We start from the raw sequence: 5,780 nt of genomic DNA on the forward strand, positions 1-5,780 counted from the left end.
TGCGTAATCGTCACGCTGGTGGCCGGCTGCTCAGCTGGGCAATGTGACACCGCCTCCTCCACTATCGGGGAACTGGTGGAGGCCCACCGACAGGCCCAATACATCAGGCTCACAAAAACTTCCACAGGTCGGTATATCCTGGACTCCCTGGGAATCAAAATACCGGCCAACGACCCAACCCTTCTCGCCATCCCACGATTCCTTCACCGAGAGCTTCTCATCAGGCCGCTCCCGAGGAATATGCACCCGTCCCACCATGAGCAGCGCCGCAGAGCCCGTGCGAAGGCACTCCATCGAGCGTATGGCCCCCAGCCGGACGCCGTATGGGTGGACGCTGCCTGCACGGGTGATGAAGCGACAGCAGCTGCGGTGGACTCCTCTTCATCCACCCTCCTCACACTACCTCTCCCTCCAGATACGTCCCCAGAGGCTACAGAGGAAGCCGCCATTGGACTTGCTATAACCCGCACGGAAGCCCGGTATATTTTAACTGACTCTAAAACTGCGATTCTAAATTTCGCTCGAGGCCGAGTTCATGTCCCTGCTTTTGGCATACTGGACTCGCCCGATGCACCCCCGCCCCGCCAAGTGGAGCTGATATGGGTGCCTGCGCACTCCGGGAATCCCGGAAACGAGGCCTCCAACCTTTTAGCCCGAGGTTCTTTAAACCGGGCTCAGGTGGCCTCGGATCGGGGATTCACGAAGGATCGCATGCACTCATTCAGTGAGCTGACCCAGGCATACAGAGCCTCTCGCCAGCTCTACCCCCCGCCCCACCCCTCCCTAGATAACAGACACGCAACACTCTGGCGCAGATTACAAACACATACTCTCCCCTCGCCCCTTACCCTAACCCACTATCATCCCTCCTTCCCTACTCCGGCATGCGCCCTATGCCCAGAACCCTTCACTTCTTCCCTCCACATCCTTTCCCTCTGCCCTGCGGACCCTCCCCCGCGGGACATAGAGAACCTCAAGACCTGGGAGGACTGGGAGACCCTGCTGAGCTCGGAGGACCCGGCCGTGCAGACCATCGCCACCAGCCGGGCTGCCAGTGTTATGGACCTTAGGAACATAAACACTTGATTGGAGTGGGGTCGTGCGGGGACCCTGGGGCGTGCCCCGAATTCCTTTGTAAATAAAGTTTTCTCTCTCTCTCTCTCCTCCACTCGATGCAATGAAAGTAGAGCCGTAGAGCCTCGGCCAGTGCGTTTCCCCGGGTCCGCTAGGTGCGCTTTCCACAAAAGTCGGCCGCAGGGGCCTACGGGAGTGTCCGCTCTTTACTTCTATATTTCTCTATGGTGTCAGTGTCTAGTTTTTGAATTCGATAAGGTTTAGGGGGATGCGCGCACACAGTCCCCCGCTACCAAAAATTGCATGCCCCATCTGCCTCTATTGAGGAAGTGGCAGGGGTCAACACGGGCGCAGTGCAATGTCCGCGTCTCACCCTGGAGGCTCCTCCATCCTGACCAAGGATGCCGCGGCACCAGGTAAGTATGCCGCACAGGTGCTCAACCACAAGATCCCACGCACGGGGGCGCTCGCAATGTTGCCAGTGAGAGTAGCTTGAAAAATACACAGGGAAGTATATTAAAGCGTAAATATAGCGTGATGTCGAGTTAGTCAATTAGTGTGACCCTTTTATTACTGAAGCGTTAATTGCTTCAGCGCTTTACATAAAAGGTATAAATCGTATGACCGTATTTTTGAAGGTTTAACGCCTCATTTTTAACATCAATATTTGGTCTTCTTTTTCTCTTTCCGATTGCAACGCGGAGTGTCCTAGGCTATTGATTGATTGATTGATTGATTGATTGATTGATTGATTGATTGATTGATTGATTGATTGATTGATTGATTGATTGATTGATTGATTGATTGATTGATTGATTGAAACATCTTTAATTGCAGGCGAATGAATGAATGAATGAAAAATTACCGACGATTACGTTACTTCCTAATGCGAAATTTGAGCGCAGCAAATAAGCTGTTTCACCTTTTCGATAGATTGAGGCCAAGAAATCGAGGAACACATGTATGCGCTATCACAGAATTTTTTTTTATTTTTCACACGTATTCGCAATTTCGGCTCGGGCGGTGCACATATACAGATCCGCCGCCACCGATCTGGCTCTTTGATTGCCAACGCACAGGGGTTGCATTGGAGGAGGAGCGAAGAAAGGAATTAAGTTCGAGCCGGCGCTTTGACAACCGGAGACTCGCAGGAAGAGGGGGGAGGGGGGCGGCGTGTACACCCAGCGGCAAACGATGGGGACAGAAGCGCGCGCAGCAAGCGGACAACACGATAAAGGGAGGAGGGAAGAGATAGCAGCGACTGACTGATGCCGCTGACGCCGATAGCGCTGGGGGGATGAAAGGGGGGCGGAGCTGGAACGGACCCAGGAACCCAGGAACGGACGCCAAAGAGCTGCGCTCTAAAACTTTATTGTACAACAAGTGTTCTTTATCGAAGAGTAGGTGGAGCCCTCAGTCCAGGGCCCCAGCGGCGATCAGGCTGAAGTATTCTTTTGTGCGAAATCACTTTTAGCCCCACTGGCCTTGTTTCAGCGGTCTGTGTTGGCCTCTTCCCTTCACATCCTCTCTTGCTGCCCGGCGGACCTACCCCCGCGAAGCCTGCCTCTGCCTCATGACCTGGGAGAACTGTGAGACCCTGCTGAGCTGGGAGGGCCTGGCCTTGCAGGTAGTGATGCAAAACTATCGATAGTACTATCGATACTATCGCTAGTTGAGTCACTATCGAACTATCGATGGTAAAAAAGACTATCGATAGTACTTTCGATAGTTCTATTGATAATACTATCGATAGCCGTATCGATACTACTTGTTATGTGTAGTACTATCGATCCTGTAAAATCAACCACGCGTACCCACTGCATACTAAACTTGGTTTCCCTAGTATGTGGTATGGAGGTGATGGTATGAGTAACTGACAGGACTCGCCCGTTTTCGCGGCCTACGCTTCAACGAGCTCTACAGACGTTCTCTACGTAAAGTTGCTGGATAAATTGTTAGCGTGAGTATGTCCTTGTTGCGAAGCATGTGTGCGAAAAGCATTTATGCAGTGGTAAGGCGCTCGTCTACCGAGCCGGAGTACCCGGGTTCGAACCCGACCGCGGCGGCCGCGTTTCGATGGAGGCGAAACAGAAGAGGCGCCCGTGTGCTGTGCGATGTCAGTGCACGTTAAAGATCCCCAGGTGGTCGAAATTAATCCGTAGACCTCCACTACGGCACCTCTTTCTCTCTTTCTTCTTTCACTCCCACCTTCCTCCCTTCCCTTACGGCGCGGTTCAGGTGTCCGCCGAGATATGTGAGACAGTTACTGCGCCATTTCCTTTCCTCAAAAACCAATTTACATTTACATTTTTTTTTAGCGTTTACGTCATCAAGACGGCGTCTGCAGTGCACGATAGTGTCGTGTAAGCCAGCACAACTTATTCTGTTCGTTCATTAATCGGATGCAGTTCCAGGTATTTTTTCCGAACTGTCCCAGTGCACTTTAAAGAACCACAGCTGGTCGAAATTTACGAGTAGACCTCCACTGAGGCATCCCTCATAGTTTTAGTCTACTTGAGACGTTAAGTCTCATGGTACCGTGAAACCACGGTGTAAGAATTATTCTTACACCGTGCGTGACACCAATCAGGTATCGCAAATGTTTTGGTTATATCGCTAGCCAACAAATTCATAATATCAATATTGTTACTATCAATAGTCTTACCATCGAAAGTTTCACTATCGGTAGTTTTGCTATCGATAGCGGTACTATCGCTAGTAATACTATCGATAGCAACGCTATCGATAGTAATACTATCGATAGTATTACTATCGATAGTAGCACTATCGATAGTTTTTTTTACACTATCGATAGTTTCCGAAAAACTATCGATACTATCGATAGACAATTTTCCGATATTTTTGCATCACTACTTGCAGGCCATGGCCAAAGGCCGGGCCGCTAGTATTATGAACCATAGGAACATAAACACTTGAGTGCAGTGGGGTCGTGGCGGAACCGAGGGGCCTCGTGTGCCCAGAATTTCTTCGCTGTATTACAGATTTTCTCTCTCCCGCTATTCAGATGCTTCAAGAGAGAGAGAAAGAGAGGAAGTGTAACTGGCTTACGGGGTCAGTGAACACCAATCGCGCGGGGAGTAGGCGGTGGCGTCCACCTACAACACCTGCAATTGCGCGCCTTTCCTTTTCTCAATGCCAGCGGAAGAAAAATCGTTTTCGATTACGTTACTTCCTAATACCTCTCCCACTGCTCCAAAAAAGACAAACACACAGAAAACAGTGATAGGTAACAACGCTAATGGGGAAGTTAACGCGGAAGTTCAAGAGCTAAGACAAATAATTCAGACGCTCAGGGCAGAAAACGCCGAGCTGAGGCAGAAACTAAACGATCTGATAGACGAACTAAAGGCCCAAAGAACAGGGCAGAACAACACTAACCCGCAAACAGATGAAGATCAGGCGACAACTATAGGGCGCCAGGAATTTACAACTGCCATGGTTGCTGTTAACAATGCACTGGCAAATCTCAGAAACCTCTTCTCCAACATCCAAGACGAGACGCGCAAGGATAGAGAGCGTCTAGTACAATTCACAGCCATGAAATCCAGAGGAAAACCCTATAACAGGCCATCTCAGTATGGCGAGCAACCGTAAACGCTCGGTCAAGTTGGAAACCCTCGAAATATGGCAGTGGAACTGCCGTGGGATCCGCCGAAAGCAGGGTCTTCTTAAACAACACATCACAAATTGCACCTCTCCGCCAGACATTATCGCCCTACAGGAAACCGGCTGCTCACTCACTCTCGCGGGGTACTCCGTCTACGAGGGGCAGGGGCAAAGCAAGGTCGCCACGCTGGTTGCGAAAGCAGTCACCGCAATCAGACACGACATCGACGGAACGGACATTGACCACGTCCTTATAGAAATCATTACCCAAAAGAGAAGCCAAGAAAGCACCTTCCTACTTAACGTGTACAGCCCGCCAAGCCAGAGGAAAGCCAATTTCAGCTACCTGCTAGGCAAAGCAGAAGAAGCAGCAGGCAAGAACGGTATCGTTATTCTGGGGGACTTTAATGCCTGGCATAGAAGCTGGGGCTACGTTCGGGAAACCCAGAAAAGCAGGCATCTAGCCAGAGAAGCTGATCGTAGAAGGCTCACCCTCATCACTGACCACACCCAACCCACGCGAGTGGGGAACAGCATCAACCGAGATTCGTGCCCAGACTTATCATTTGTCAGAGGGGTAAGGCACGCAAGATGGGAAAACGACGGCGAAACTCTAGGCAGTGACCACTGCATCCTGCGCCTTCTTATAGAAACCCTCCCGATCAGGAGACAACATGGCCAGGCTAGACTGACAAACTGGGAAGCCTATAGGAAATCCAGGGCACACTCTGAAGACGCTGAGATCACCGACATAAAAGGCTGGGTCGCAAGAATCAAGACAGACTGGCAAAAACTAACCCGAAAGGTCGCCCTCACTACCAACACGCCCGAGGTGGACAAACATCTCTTACACCTTTGGGACGCCAGACAGGGCCTACTAAAAAGGTGGAAAAGGCAAAAGCATAATAGGCGGCTCAAGCGTAAGATCGCTGAGGTCACCAGACAAGCCGAAGAATATGCGACGGAGCTCTCGAGGCGCGACTGGAACCAAAAGTGCAACGAACTTCAGAGGACTCTAGGTTGGGCCAAGACATGGGCCTTGCTAAGGGCTCTCATAGACTCAACCACGACAAAATCCG

At 50.8% G+C, this 5,780-nt stretch overlaps 1 non-coding gene across 1 annotated transcript; it reads right to left on the reverse strand.

The window, feature by feature from the left end:
• Nucleotides 1-1,335: 1,335 nt before the first annotated feature.
• On the reverse strand, nucleotides 1,336-1,498 carry LOC149324887 (U1 spliceosomal RNA). Its single transcript, XR_016286664.1, has one exon. It is a non-coding gene; the product is annotated as a U1 spliceosomal RNA (small nuclear RNA).
• Between the last annotated feature and the right edge of the window lie 4,282 nt (nucleotides 1,499-5,780).

The sequence above is a fragment of the Amblyomma mixtum genome, unplaced genomic scaffold (assembly GCF_055824585.1).
Source record: "Amblyomma mixtum isolate Tamu unplaced genomic scaffold, ASM5582458v1 scaffold_13, whole genome shotgun sequence".
Classification (NCBI taxonomy): Eukaryota; Metazoa; Arthropoda; class Arachnida; order Ixodida; family Ixodidae; genus Amblyomma; species Amblyomma mixtum.